We start from the raw sequence: 17,119 nt of genomic DNA, 5'->3' as shown, positions 1-17,119 counted from the left end.
CAGGTTCACGTTCACCAGGGATCAAGTCCAAAGACTTTCCCAAAGCATGAATCTTTTAGGTTGCCTAACAACCCTCCCACTATGACGAGGCACTTTCTGCAATTGTGTATCATTTGTGACACGTGTTGCAGTTTCTTGTGATATTTCATCTTGTACAGTTGGTACTAGATTAGACGTGTTCTTTAATTTCCTTAAGAACAATTTTTACTCATGGCCTTGTGGTTCATAGTATAGTCCTTTTCTAAAATCGGGCGTTGGTGCCAACAATGACCTTCCGATTTTAAGGACTATAAACCTCTTTTCATTTTTCTAGGATAGCTCACAAACAAGTGAACTCATGTCCAACTTATGAGTGTCTCTCATGTGCTAGACCACCCAAATCCGAATATGCTTCACACTAGGCTTACACCCAATCTGTAATCTTCTGGGAGTAGAGAGTTCTGACTTAGAAGGTACTATGTTCAATTCCATTTTCAGTGTATATCCTTAGAATGAATTTGGTAATTATTCGAATAACTCATCATCAATCTAATTATTCTATAAGAGCCTTATACCTTTTTCTACTACACCATTCTGTTGGGGTGTATCAGGTGCAGTTAGTTGGGATTGAATCCCGACTTCTGATAAGTGACTCCTAAACTCTACTAAGAGGTACTTGTTACTACGATTTCACCGTAGTATCTTGATACTTTTACTTTGACGTTACTCCACATCAACCTAGTGTTCTTTGAACTAATCAAAGCACTTAGACTTGTGGCGAGTCAAGTAAATGTATTCTTATCTCGAATAGTCGTCTATAAAAGAGATGAAATATTCGAAACAACCTCTTGCCTGGATAGTTAAAGGTCTACACAAATCAGAATGAACCAATTCCAACATATCTTTGGCTCTATACCCCTTTAAAAGCTTCTTGGTTATTTTTCCTTCCAAGTTAGACTCGTAGGTTGGAAAGATTTCCACTACCAATGAACCCAAGAGTTCATTGGTTATTATCCTTTGAATCCTACTCAAGTTAATATAACCTAGCCTTGGATGCCAAAATATGATTGGTTCATTTCCGAATGTTACTTTCTCTTAAAGTTAGAAAATGTGTTATTAATTTCCATTTATTGCATCGTGGGAGTCATTGGATTATAAATTGTCAACCAATGTACCAGAACAGATAACTTCCCTATTTTTCTTGATAACAAGTTTTTTTTATCAAAATAGATAGAATATCTATTCTTTAATAGTTTAGAAACTGAAATCAGGTTCTTTCTAAACTTAGTACGTAAAGACAATTTCTAATAATCCATATTTTATTCCTATCAAAGGATAAACATCTCCCACTACAACAGCTGCTACTTTTAAAGCAGTGCCCATATGGACGGTGATTTATATAGTTGTCGGATTTCCTGGCACCCCTACAATGAATTGCTGACATAATCAGTGATTTCTGTATCTACACACCAGGTACTGGTAGATAACACCACTAAATATGTTTCAACAACTAATAAAATACACCGTTATTGTTCTCAGTTCAGTGAGGACAGTCTACCTTAATGTCCAAGTTTTCCAATCATTATAATTGAGACTACTAAGTCTATTCTATAGTATAACAACTAGGGGATTGACTAACATTTGAATCCTAAGAATCACAAAAAATATTTGGTCAAGACCTACACTTTAAAATTCCCGTGAATTTTGTATGCCACGATAGTGTGGATGTATACAAAAAGAGATTTTGTCTATTAATTTTATTATCTCGTCATTCTAATTTCATGACAAATAAAATTAATAGTTGATCTATCTTTGATCAAATATTTTGGTCAAAACTTTGAATTTAAAATAACATTGATTCCTCAAACAATATTATTTAAATTCACCAACACCTCAAACACCGAGAATTTTGCATGCCACGATAGTGTGGACGTATACAAAATTGAACATTTGTAAGAGGAGGGTTTTACCCATTAATTATCTTATCAATAAATCTTTATGACAAATAAAATTACCTCAAACACCGTGAATTTTGTATGCCACGATAGTGTGGACGTATACAAAACTAAACATTTGTAAGAGGGGTTTTTCCCATTAATTTTATTTCCTTGTCATCCTAACAAATAAAATTACCTCATACATCGTGAATTTTGTATGCCACGATAGTGTGGACGTATACAAAAACTCGATATTTGTAAGAGGGGGTTTTAATTTTATTATCTTGTCAACTTATCTTTTTGATAAATTAATAGTTGGTTTTCCTTTGGTCACACAAATAATAGTAGTAACTCCGATGGGGAGGATACTATTAGACGTGCCTAAGTGTATACCATTACTTGACACTAAGTCCATTAATAAGATTGTGCCCCTTCCGATGGGGAAGATCACACGCTCTTAATTAATTTCCTACAGTCATCCTAAATGGAAGTTTGATCTAGTGATCTGCAAACAAGCTCATCCGATATGGAGGAAGGCACTCAGAGCCAACGCGCAAGCTTGTTGCATCACTTATAAACCAGTAATGGAGACCATGGGATTTATATACTAATCCCTCTCCCACTTAGTTATTTATGATGAGAAATTTTAACCTATGCTAGTATATATCATACGTACACACATCACAGTAAATATAAGCAATAAATATGGAAATTAATTTTCCAACTATTATGGCCTTTTCCATCACTGTCCTTCGTGTGCTCCAACCCTAGCTACTGCCATCTTTAGCCACCGCCATCTGGTTGAGTCGTCGCATCTATCTTGCTTCTTATTCCGCTGCGCCTCTGGTCCTCCAATAGCACCACGCTTCGCTAAGATACGATCCGCAACAAATATAGAGTTTTACATATACCGATCCTATATTCCATAAATGGAATGTACATGTAATCTATATCGAAAAATAAAATTCTAAAACCTAGGGCTAATATAGCTCCTACTATATTAGTTACATACAATCATGCACACACAAAAATAATGCACTTGACATGTCCAAGGGTCCAATCACACACAACATCTATAAGCCATAATAGTTGGAGCCTGCAACCACAAAGTTAGCACATCCTACTATTATCCTGCCTAAATTATGTATGACATGTGCATAACCTAATTTGAAAACCAAACACACAGAGGCAAACCCTAGCTCTGATACCAATTATTAGTTAATCCTAGGAAAATGTACCGGTTCCACTGTATAAAATTTTTTTGTACAAATGTCGAACCTTTCCTTAAATAACCTATTGTGTTCTTTAGAAGTTAAATTAGGAATCACAGACGAAACTTAACATCATTGATTCCAAATTTAACTTATCTGTTCTTAATGGTTTAGATTTGAATCGCAAGCGAAACTTAACACTATTGATTCAAATTCACCTAAGTTATTAATTCCATAAATATTAATTTTCAAAATTGGCTTCTAGGACTGCATGGCGAGGCACATGGCCTTCTTGGATATGGGAGCAACCACTACCGCCTAGGCAAAGCCTTTTAAGGAAAGCTAATATTTGTTTCCTTAAATAACTCTAGGTTAACCAAAAAGAACAATCTAATCACAAATTCGAAAAAGAAGAAAACACAATCTCGAAAAACTAATTCGAAAAAACTATATCTAATTGCCTCTTGTGTTTGGAATTCATACAAGGAAAAATAAACTAGCATGATGCGGAAAATAAATACTAGTAATACCTTTCGTTGTAAACTTTAATGGCCTCTTGATCTTCTACCGTATTCCTCTTCTAACCTCGGACGTTGTGTGGGCAACGATCTTCCGAGATGAGAACCACCAAGCACCTTCTTCTTCCTTCTAGGTTTCGACCACCAAGATATCTTCATGAAAAGATGAGGTTCGGCCACACCAAGCTCCAAGGGATGCTAGGAAACAAAGCCTTCTTCTTCTTCTTCTTCCTCAAGTAAAATCCGGCCACCAACCATGCTTTTAGAGAAGTTGCCACCGGCCACAAGAAGAAGAGAAGAGGGAGAAGCTAGGGCCGACCACCAAAGAAGAAAAGAGAGGAAGAATAGAATAGAGTCGTTGGCCATTAAGGCACCTCTACCCCCTCTTTTATAATCCTTGGTCTTGGCAAATAAGGAAATTTTAATAAAAACTTCCTTAAATTCTTTGCCATGAAAAATAAAAATTATTTTAATTAAAAAACAATTTTCTTCTCTTAATAATAATGGCCGGCCACCACAAGCTATAAACAAGGAGAGTTTTAATTAATTAAAACTTTCTAATTTGTCTCCAGAAATTTATAAAAATTTCTCCAATAATTTTTATCCCTTCATGATTAGTAAAAAGGAAATTTTATAAATTAAAATCTTTCTTTTAAACATGTGGATAATTTTCAAAAAGGAAAGTTATCTCTAAAAATTAAAATCTCTTTTCAATCTACAAATAAGGAAAGATATCAAATCTTTTCTTAATCTTTTGTAGAAACTAATATAAGAGAATATTTAATTTTTAAACTCTCTTTTAAAACATGAACATGGTTAAAAAAGGAAAGTTTTCTCAAAATTAAAATCTCCTTTCAATCTACAAATAAGGAAAGATTTCAAATCTTTTCTTAATCTTTTGTAGAAAGCTATAAAAGGAAAGATTTAAAATTTAAACTCTCTTTTAAAACCATGATATCCACATAAGAAATAATTTTAATAAAAATTCCTTTTAATTTTCTAGTGGCCGGCCACCTAAGGTTGGGACCCAAACTTTGGCCGACCACCAACTTGGCTCAACCTTTGGGTCTTGGCCGGCCCTAGCTTGGGTTCCAAGCTAGCTTGGCCGGCCACCAAAAGTGGGTAAGAAGGTGGGTATAAATCTCTATATACAAGAGGCTACGATAGGGACCGAGAGGAGGAATTGGTTTTGGTCTCCCAATGAAATTAAACTTCCCGTGTTCTGCCCGAACACACAACTTAACTTCATCAATAATAATTCATACCACTAAAGAATTATTATTGAACTACCGCACCAATCCCAAATTACATTTTTGGGCTCCTTCTTATTATGAGTGTGTTAGTCTCCCTGTGTTTAAGATGTCGAATGTCCACTAATTAAGTGAGTTACTGACAACTCATTTAATTAATATCTTAGTCCAAGAGTAGTACCACTCAACCTTATCGTCATGTCTGACTAAATCCACCTGCAGGGTTTAACATGACAATCTTTATGAGCTCCTCTTGGGGACATTATCAACCTAGATTATTAGGACACAGTTTCCTTCTATAATCAACAAGTCACACTATAAGTAACATCATTTCCCAACTTATCGAGCATTTTTATTTATTGAACTAAATCTCACCCTTTGATAAGTCAAAGAAATAAATATTAAATATATGTGCTTGTTATTATATTAGGATTAAGAGCACACACTTCCATAATAACTAAGGTTTAGTTCTTTTATTAAATCAGTATAAAAAGAACTTACCTTAAATGGTCCTGCTCAATACACTTAAAGTGTACTAGTGTAATTTATTAGTCAAGATAAACTAATGCCTAATTACACTACGACTATTCCAATGGTTTGTTCATTTCCATCTTAGTCGTGAGCTACTGTTTATAATTTATAAAGAACCGATAACACAATCTTCTGTGTGACACCACACACTATGTTATCTACAATATAAATTAATTAAATATTTACATTTGGTATATATAAATGTAGACACTTGACCAATATGATTCTTATAAATGTTTATACAAAAGCTAGGCTTTTAGTATACACTCCAACACCTTCTACTCAAGGACGCTATTATACTCAATTTATTTGGCACCAATACAAGTAAGTATAATAACCAAAAAATAAATGCCTTTATTTATATAAGAATATGATACAATAAGTCTATAATACAATCATCAAATGATTGGCTCTAGGGCTCTAACTAACACATGGTATATCGACTGGCCCTCTTCTTGAATATGTGTGCTTGTTTTCCATCAGTCGGTAAAATACCTTATTGTAAGAATAGAATGATTGATGCCCTCCAATCACCTTATATTTCTACATCAGCTTGTTGTTTGATACAAGGCACCAACAACGTCTGCTTTACTGGCCTATCCAAGTTCTAGGGTATTATGGCAGAGGCAAGTTTAGCTATCTCATCTGCTACCTGATTATCTGATCAAGGAATCTTCTGTATAATTACTTCATGGAATTTAGCTTTCAACTTGTCAAACATCTCCACATATAATTTGAGTCATTCATAACTAATCTTAAATTTGCCTGATAACTATTATGCTACTAACTGAGAATCAGAATAGATCAAAATTTACACTTCTCCTACGTGTCGTGCATCTTGCAATCCTGCTATCAATGCCTCATATTCCATCTCATTATTAGTAGCTCTATAATTCAATTAGACAGATAGCTGTATTTGATCTTCCCTTGCTGATATAAGGAGAATTTCTATTCCGGCCACTACCTTGCCGAGTGGAAGACCCATCAACATATATTCTTCAAGTTTCCTCTACCTCTAGACCTTGTACTTCTGTTATAAATCGGATAGGGCTTGTGCTTTGATTGCTGCTCGGGGTTGATATTGTATATCATATTCACTAAGTTCATTTTTCCATTTAATCAGTCACCCGGATGCCTCCAGGTTAATGAGTACTCGACCCAAAGTACTATTAGTTAGTACTATGATTTGATGTGATAAGAAGTAAGTGTTAGAGTGTATACTAAAAGCCTAGCTTTTGTAAACATTTATTTTTGAAATAAAGAACCACATTGGTCAAATGTTTACATTTATATGCTAAGTGTAGTTGTTCAATTAATTTATATTGTATATAACATGGTGTGTAGTGTCACACACAGAAGATCATGTTATCAGTTTCTTATAAATTATAAATAGGAGCTCATGACCAAGATGGATAGGAACAAACCATTGGAATAGTCGTAGTGTAATTTGGTATTAGTTTATCTTGACTATAAAGTTACACTAGCATACTCTGAGTGTATTGAGCAAGACCATTTGAGGTAGTTTCTTTTTATACTGACTATATAAAAGAACAATACCTCTGTTATTATGGAAGTGTGTAATCTTAATCATGATATAATAATAAGCGCATATACTTAATATTTATTTCTTTAATTTATCAAATGATGCGATTTAGTTCGTTAAATCAATATCCTCGATAAGTTGGGAAATGATATTATTTATATGGTGTGTTGTTGATTATAGAATGAAACTATGTCCTAGAAATCTAGGTTGATGATGCCCCCTTGAGGAGCTCATAAGGATTATCATGTAAACCCTGCAGGTGGACTTAGTCCGGCATGACAATGAAGTTGAGTGATACTACTCTTGGAGCTAGATATTAATTAAGTGAGTTGTCAGTAACTTATTTAATTAGTGGACATTCAATATCTTAAACACAGGGAGACTAACACACTCATGATAAGAAGGAGCCCATATAGTAATATGGGATTGATGCGGTAGTGCAATAATAACTCTTTAGTGGAATGAAATATTATTGATGAACTCGAGTTGGGTGTTTGGGGCTAACATGGGAAGCACAAGTTCATCGGGAGACCAAAACCAATTCCTCCTCGTGGTCCCTATCGTAGCCTCTTATTTATAAGTCTTATACCCACCTAAACCCACCTTCTTACCCATCCATAGGTGGCCAGCCAAGCCAAGCTTGGAGGCCAAGCAAGGGCCGGCCAAGATAAGCCTTGGATGGATCAAGTGGTGGCCGACCCTAGCTTGGAGCCCAAGTAGGTGGTCGGCCACAATAAAAATAAAAAGGATTTTATTTTAAAATCTTTCATAATGTGGAAGACATGATTTTAAAAGAGAGTTTTAAAATTAAATATTTCCTTTTATAGTTTCTACAAAAGGATTAACAGAAAGGTTTGATATCTTTCCTTATTTGTAGTTAAAAGGAAGATTTTAATTTTGGAGAAAACTTTCCTTTTTGTTATCATCCACATGTTTTAATAGAAAGATTTTAATTTATAAAAGTTTCCATTTATAACCAACCATGAAGGGAATTTTTAAAAGAGAAATTTTTATTTTAAAAATTTTCGGAAACAAATTAGGAAGTTTTAATTTTGTGTTTAAAATTTTCCTTGTTTGGAGGACTTGTCGGGGTCGACCATTAAAAGAATAAAAGGAATTTTTTTAAAATTAATTAAATTTTCCTTTCATTGGAAAGGAAAATAAGGATGTTTTTTTATTAAAACTTTCCTTATTTGCCAAAACCAAGGAATATAAAAGAGATGGTAGAGGTGCCTCACCTCTCAACAATACTTCGATTATTCCTCTTTTCTCTTCCTTGGTGGTGGCCGATCCTCATCCCTCTTCTTTGTCCTATTCTTCTTCCTTGGTGGTCGGCGGCATCTCATCTCAAGGAGTTCAAGATGGCCGGATCTTGTTAGAGGAAGGAGAGATAGGAGACATTGTTTCTTAGCATCCCTTAGAGCTTGGTGGTGGTGGCCAAAACTTGCAAGAAGAAGAAGGAGGCTTGGGTCGATTCTCGTCTCGGTAGATCGTCGCCCACATGACGTCCTAGATAAGAAGAGGAATACGACAGAAGATTGTGAGGTATATAAGTTACAAAAGGTATAACTAGTTATTAGTTTCCGCATCATAACTAGTTTATTCTTTTGTTTAGATCTTGAAATACCAAACACAAGAGGCTAATGATTCTAGGCTATCGAATTTATGTTTCGATTTTGTGTTTCTTTTGTTTTTCGATCTCGTGATTCGATTATTCTTAATGGTTAAACCTAGGGTTACAATAAGGAGATTAAATATTGAATTTTGTTGAAAGGCTTTGTCTAGGAAGTGGTGGATGATCCCATACCCAAGAAGGCCTAGTGCCTCGCCATGTTTAACCTGGAAGACGATCTCTGAAATAAATATTTAATCAAATTTGTAACATAGGTAGATTTGGATCAATAATGTTAAGTATCGTTTGCGATCCAAGTCTAAACCTCTAAGAACAGATAAATTGAATTTGGAATCAATAATGTTAAGTTCTGTTTGTCATTCCAAATTTAATTTCTAAAGAACACAATAGGTTGTTATGAAAGGTTCAGGACTTGTACAAAATTTTTGTACAGGGGAACCGATACGATATTCCGAGTAGCAACCAACAATTGGTATCAGAGCTAGGGTTTGCCTCTGTGTGTTTGGTTTTCAGTAATGGTATATACTTAGAAGCATTCAATAGTATCCTCTTACAACCAACTATTAATTTTATTTGTCATAAAGTTAGGATGACAAGATAATAAAATTAATGGGTAAAACTTCCTCTTACAAATGTTTGAATTTGTATACATCCACACTAACGTGGCATGCAAAATTCACGGTGTTTTGAGGTGTTGGCAAATTTAAATAATATTGTTTGAGGAATCAATATTATTCTAAATTTAGAGTCTTGACCAAAAGTTTATTGTGTGATTCTTAGGATAACTTTCAACCCACTGGCTATTATTCTGAAAGAGAACAAACTTACTGGTCCCGACTACATAGATTGGAAAAGAAACCTGGACATTGTCCTAACTGCTGAAGGCTATAAGTTTGTACTATTAGAGGTTTGCCCTAATTTGCCTAATAGTGATTCTAGTGAAGAGGAGATTGAGTATCATAAGAAATGGGTAAAGGCAGATGAGATGGCGCAGTGTTACATTTTGGCTTCAATGTTAAATGTACTGCAACATCAGCATCAGGACTTACCAACTACATATGACATGATGAACAATGTCAAGTAACTCTTTGGACACCAGAATCGGGCTGCTAGGCAAGAGGCAATGAGAAAATTAATAACAACCACAATGTCAGAGGGGACACTTGTAAGGGATCATATCCTAAAGATGATGGCTTATTTGAACGACATACAAATCCTTGGAGCTGAAATCGATAGGGAAACCCAGATCAATATTATTCTCCAAACACTACCCAGAAGTTTTGAGTAGTTCCGGCTGAACTATAACATGAACAAAAGGGCTTATACGTTGGCGGAACTCTTGACAGAACTTCAGGCAACAGAAGGTATATTTCGTCATAGTTCTTAGATTCACTTTGCTGAAAATGTTTCTACTTCTAAGTCGAAAGGCAAGAAGAAGAAGAAATAGGCTAACTCAGCAAAGAAGGTGAATAGATCTCTAGGTACTGGACCAAAAGCTGGAGTGAATAAGCCAAAGGGCAAGTGCTTTATCTGCAAGCAGTCTGGACATTGGAAGGCGGACTGTCCTCGTAGGAATCAGAACAATAAAGGTATATCTTATTCTCTAGTGGTTGAAACATGTTTAGCGGTGTTATCTACCAGCACCTGGCGTGCAGATACAGGAGCCACTGATCATGTCTGCAATTCATTGCAGAGTTTCCAGGAAACCCGTTGACTATATAAAGGAGAGATAACCATCTACATGGCCAATGCTACGAAGGTGGCGGTTGTTACAGTGGGAAACGCCTACTTATCATTTGATAGGAATGGAACTTTGATTTTGAGAAATTATCTTTATGTACCAAGTTTTAGAAAGAATTTAATTTTGATTTCTAAACTATTTTTGGATGGATATGTTGTTTCTTTTGATGACAAAGTGGTTGTCAAGAAAAATAGGGTTATTATCTGTTCTGGTACATTAGTAGATAATTTGTATACTCTAAATCCAATTTCTCCCATAAAGCAACAAATGGAAATTAATAACACATCTTCTAATTCTAATAAGAGAAAGGTGTTGGAGCCCTAAGGTGTTTTGATGTGATCAAACAAGTTAAGTTAGGTCCTGTCTTGTCTAACCCTTGTGTCTAAGTGTACAAGAGCTTAGGAACACAGGAAGTCGAGCGGAAGACACGGCTAGCGAGAAGGATTGCACGAGAGAGAGCCGACGGGCTCGGTGCGTCCGAGGGACGAGGTGACCGTGGAAGAGTACACCGACGGACGAGAAGAACATACGCGACGTTTAAGGGATGAGAAACCGGGAAGGAAGGCTGCTCGAGGAGAAGGCCGGAACTTGGGTTCGGGTGAGCTCTATTCCGGATGGCCGAGATCACCCAAGCTAGCAGAGCCGGAATAGAAGACCCGGACCGAGACAAGCTGAACCGGAGCAGTGGAACCGGACCATAAAATGTCAACTGGGTTGACATAAGTGGTCCGTGCGCCCGGATCCATTCCAAGCGCCCAGACCATCTGAGCGCCCGGAACCATTCCGGGCGCTCGGAAGTGGATTTTGACCAAATCGAGTTTTGACTCGATCTGAACGTTGGGGGATAAAATTTTATCCCCCCAGGGCACTCGGACCTTTCAGGGCGCCCCAACCAGTGCTATAAATATAGCACTGATTTGCACAGATTATTCATTCAACTTGTAATTCATTTATTCTGTGCTCTTCTATTCTTTTGTGCTGTCAACGTTATAAAGAGGCTACTCCGCCCAGAGGAGATCGTCGAATATTGAGCTATACTTTCCTTGGATTAGCAATCCCCTGATTGCAAACCAAGTAACTCTTTTGTGTCTGCTTTTAATTAGTCTCTATTTTTTTATTGCAAGTTTTATTATTAGTTAAAAATCCGAGAAAGGTGTGATTTAGCTTCTCAGGGCAATTCACCCCTCCCTTCTTGTCGGCCTCCAAAGGGACCAACAAGTGGTATCAGAGCAAGGCACTTCAGGAGGACTAACCGTCGATCGAAGCAACGAGATGGTCGAACCAAGCATCGTTCCACCAAAATTCGAGGGGGGCTTCGCACATTGGAAGTGTCGTATGGAGGTATTTATAAAACTAATTTTAAAATTCGGTTAATTATAAAGTATGACTTTGTAGTTCCGATGAATCAGAATGGAGAAGAAAAAGAAGAGAGCCAGTGGACAAAGAAGGAGCAGAGTGATTCCGTAGCGAACAACCGTGCGGAATATCACTTGCTGAGCGTGTTGCCGCCTCAAGAAGTCAACCGCATCGGAAGCTACTCGTTTGCCAAAGAACTCTGGGAGAAGTTCCTGGAACTCCATGAAGGGACATCCGAAGCAAAACTGGCTAGAAGAGACATCCTCCGAAATAAACTGACGAACATTCGTCTGGAAAAAGGTGAGAAGGTAGTCGATCTACATGCAAATGTAAAAGAATTGATTACTAGTCTCGAGAACCTCGGTGAAACGGTAACAAACCGGGACACCATACGCTACACACTCAATATGTTTACTAGAACTCCAGAATGGACGTCAATCATCGACGCTTATTACATTTCAAAGGACCTGGAGGTAAGTACCTTAGAAGAATTGTTTTCCACTCTTGAATTGCATGAAACCAGGTGTGCAGGGACAACTAAGGAATCAAGTCAAATAATGGCACTAAACGCAACCAAGAAGGATGAACCCGAGTCAGACTCAAAAGAGGATCAAGAAGCGTATATGGTAAGAAATTTCAAAAAGTTCTTTAGATCTAATAATTTTAAAGATATGCAGAATAAGAAAAATCAAAGAAATAGAAGAAGGATTCATTGCTACCAGTGCCAAAAAGAAGGGCACTTAAAAGAAGATTGCCCAGAACTCAAGAAGGACAAGGTCAAGATACCTAAGAAGCACAAGAACCTAAAAGCCACTTGGGACGACACTTCATCATTTGAGTCCGAGAATCAAGAATATGCCGGGATAGCACTGATGGCAAGCTATGAAGGGCAAAGTGCATCAGAACCCAGCATCGATGAAGGGGGAGCAACCTCAGATGAATGCATCGAAGCAGGGGGAGAATCAGCCTTCAAGTCTGACATGGTAAATGAGGTATGCCTCTTACCTCCTGATTAGCTTTACTTTGGTATTAAGACTATGGAAAAATCTATGTATAAATTAGAAAATAAAAATGCCAAATTAAAAAATGAAATTCTAGAAACAAAAAGAATTTTGGCAAAATCATGTCTAATAGAGGATTTTGATAAATTGAAACTTGAAAATGAAAAATTAAAAAAAGAAATAGAAAGATTGAGAAAGTCTAATGGTTCAAATATTTCTGCTTTTAAAAATTATAGAGGATTAAACTCGTACTATAGGTTTCACCAAAATCAAATCAGAAAAATATCAAAAGTCTATATGCCTAGAAAATACTTGACTAACCTTGTAGGAAGGAACCTCTATTGGGTTCCAAAAACTTGTTTAACTTAAAAATTAAAATTAGACTTAGCATTTTTAGCAAGAGAATTAAACATGTAATTTCTTTATGCGGCTTTGTCTAGAAAGTGGTTGTTGCTCCAATAACCAAGAAGGTGTAGTGTCTCGCCACTGCCTTGAAGCCAAGTATCGAAATGAAAAGTTTAATTGACTAACTGAAAAAGCATTATAGTTAGATAACTACTTAGCTGACCGTCCGCTTCGGCCGCCTATAGCGGTTCATGTACTGGAGGCTAGTACGGTTTGTCACGGACCCAAACCTCTCGGCCATATCGGGGTCGTGGTGTCTGGAGAGGTGGCGGGGTGACCATGGAGCATGCATACGCATTTTTGCATATAATGCATGATGCATCTATGGGTATATATTTACATACATGCCTAGTAGATACTAGTTGCGTGTGATTGTGAGGTGTTGCACTTATTTGAGATATGATTGTTGCATATAGTTGTCATGTTGCATACATGTCATTTATTTTACATGTATATGCAGTGATATTTATATTATACAGGTGTCACGAGTAGGTCCATTGCAGATCCGGTGAGTTTACTGGTCATTGCACCATGTGTCAATTCCAGATTGGGTATGTATTTATCATTATGTCAGTAGTGGTTTGTACAGTTTGTATGTCAGTTATGATTATGCCTGGTTATTATGCCAGATATGTTTAGGTGCATAGGTTATGATAGTAGAATCATGTTCTTTATTCCCTACTGAGACTGTATACCTTTAATCTCCATGTTGATTGATGTACTATGCACTATTCTGTCTATTACCCGTAGAGTTACCTATACTCACCACCGCATTTATACCTTTATATTTTCAAGTAGTAGTTAGATGTTTGGAGTGTCGCTTGGAGTATCCTGTGTGCCAGGTCCTACGTCACATCCGAAGACTGCTTTGGGTTCATTTCATACTTTACTTGTATTTGGTATTTGTGTATTTGGTGTTGTTGTTGTATTTGTGTTGTTGTGGTTGTTATATAAAGTGTAGCCGGCTAGCGGTGTGTTGATTTAGTTTATATGGGTTTTTCGTTATCATTTTTTCGCTGTGTTGATTTTTGGTACAGCCGAGTGGGTTGTTTAATGTATATATATAACTGCGTGGTTGTGTTTATTCTTGTTCTAGGCGAGTGGGCTGATTATTTAACTGCGTGGTTGTGTATATATTCCAGCCGTATGTGACTGATGTATTTTGTTTGTATATATGCTTCAGATTGTCACCGATACAGGGGAGATGCTGCCGGATTTTTATCTGGCAGGGACTCCTCTGGGGGCGTGATAATTAAACGAATACAAAAACAATGCTAAGACACTTTCCTTTTACTTAGTTCGCAACCCAACGATTGTTAGTTCAAGGTCTGTACTTGCTGAGTGCTTTCGTTAGGTAATTCACTAAAGCTCGAAGAGTTACAAAACTTGAGTACAAGATAATAAATAAATTATACTGATAACATACAAGAATTAAAGATAAGGCGTTAGTTGTCGAAGCAATGTTTTGGCATCGTAACAAAGGTTCTGAAGTAATATGCAAGAATAAAAGTTGTATGGAATGAGTATCTCAAGTTTCTAGTTAAACCCTTTTTATAAGGCATTCCGAGCACTTGGATCTCTTTAGGGCGCCTGGGTTCAACCTGATCCAATCCGACTATGTCATGATTATCCACCTCCGAGCGCCTAGATCCCATCCGGGCCTCTAGACTATTAACGTGGCTTCACTTTGCTGAAGCTTTATCTAAGTTACTTCTATCTCTTCCAGGTGCCTGGAGTCTGATGTGTGCTATTTAACTAGGGTATGCCAACTCAACTGCTTGCATGGCTGAATTCAAGCTAGTCTAAGTGTCTGTATCCATCTGGTCACCCGAACCTCTGAGTGCTTTGATCCTTTCCGGGTGCCTAGAATATCCTAATTCTATCTTTGATTTCCTGCATCACAGAGTTATCACATCATACATAATATGACATATAAGTATAAAACATTTAGATAGTCTTGACACTGTCTGGTCTTGACTTTTGATTTCACTGAATTCTTAGGTTAGACCAATGCTGACTGTTCCCTCAACGGGGAACAAGTCCTTACCTACTCTTCTCAGGAGAGTTTATTTGTTGCCAAACATCCAGTCCTCCTAACATGTTTGGACTTTTTCTTAGCATCTGATCTTGACCTTTAAGACTTTCCGCTAGATGTCTGATCCTCAACCCGCCTAGACTTCTACTTGGTGTCTACGACCCCTAGGGCTTCTTGCCTAGTGTCCTTGACCCTTAGGACTTCTCCCTAACATCTCTAATCTGCCAAGACTTTTGCCCAGTTCACTCGACCAGAACTTCTTTGCCCAATTCACTCGACTAGGACTTGTTTCTCAATCCACTCGACGAAGACTTCTTGCCCAATCCACTCGACTAAGACTTGTTTCCAATCCACTCGACCAAGACTCCTTGCCCAATCCACTCGACCAGGACTTCTTTATCTAGCTTCAATTAGGACTTTTTCTACACACTTATTTAAGCTCATTAGATCACAATAACCCTTAGCTTTGAACTTTTATCAATATCAAAACACATGTTCAATTAGCTGGTGCTTTCAGCGTCAACATTGTATAAACATATTATCTAAAAATCTAAACACAAACTTTAGTCTCTCATGACCAAGTTAAGCGTGAATGAACCAACAATTCTCTCAACATGACCTAGTTGTGGTATGATTGCACTAACAATTTGCTCAAGATGAACTAGCTAGGGTATGATTGCATCAACAATATTCTCAAGATGACCTAGCTGGGGTATGATTGCATCAATAATTAGATATGTGGTCACCCCCTTTAGCTCACCTAACCATTCATACACACTGGTCCCAAGTCTCAACAAACATTTGTATCTACATGACATATTGTTGTTCATCTTCATTTGGTGAAAGATTAACAGATTCAAGTTTGATTTTTTTTTCTATGTTCCAACATTTGATATAATGTTCATAATCTAGATGTGGAATCCTACTTAAATCTAGGTTCATGATCAATTAATTTCACTCTTGTATTTTTTAAAATATTTTTTATATATGTCAAAGGGAGAAAAATTAAAGAGTTTAAGTTAAAAAGCTTCTATTTTAGTTTACATGACTTAAAAAGGGTGAGGAAATAGAGAATTAGAACTTTCATTTTACCCTAAATGATTCAGGAAATGAACTTTGATTAATATAACTTAAATGGATTGTCAAACATTAAAAATATATTATTAGTATAATAATATCCTAAATGGTTCAGTCCAACCAAATGGTGTTGAGAAATTGTTAATGCAATCATACTCCTATTGTTGAGTTTGAGCAAATGATTTTGATGTTTGAGAAAAGAGTTACAGATTATAGTAATATTGTTTTTGTTGATGAAAGATGTCAAGTGTGCAAGTGTAGATTATTTTACCAGTGATTGCAAATTCAATTGATCAAAAAAAATTAAATAAGTCAAGATTGACAAGATACTAGACAATCAGAAAAGTTCAACAAGTGTTGGAAAAAATAGAAGATAAGTAGGTTAAAAGTGACTTAATACATGACCGATGAAAATCTAAGAAGGTGAAGGATGAACAAATGCTTGGTTTAAAAGTCTAAGAAAGTCAAGGTTACACTTGACAACTGAGGAAGACCATAAGTGAGACTTCTTGGCAATCAAGGAAAACATTGAGATGGAGCCTCTTATTAGGTAAACTCAAAGTGAGTTGTGAGTTACAAGTGACCTATATTTGGGCTTTAGGTAGACTTTAACTCATATAACGATTTAGTCCATTAAAGGTTAATATAGTCAACTTGGGTGATAGTTGACTGGAAGTCAACTCAAGAGGTTGTGGTACATAACAAAAAGTTTCTATTTCGACAACCCATAATCATAATGTGACCAATCATCTATGAATGGGCGGCCGTCTCAAAACACATGGACATTGAACTAACAGTAGTTATAAGTTTCAATTCTGTAAAAAGTCAAAATTGTCATCCTAATCAACCTCTATAATTATCAGACACTCTTAGGAGAGACTAAATTAGAAAATCAAAATAAA

This window comes from Zingiber officinale, chromosome 4B (genome assembly GCF_018446385.1).
Source record: "Zingiber officinale cultivar Zhangliang chromosome 4B, Zo_v1.1, whole genome shotgun sequence".
Classification (NCBI taxonomy): Eukaryota; Viridiplantae; Streptophyta; class Magnoliopsida; order Zingiberales; family Zingiberaceae; genus Zingiber; species Zingiber officinale.
The sequence above is the reverse complement of the archived record's forward strand: the minus strand, read 5'-3'. Positions refer to the sequence as shown.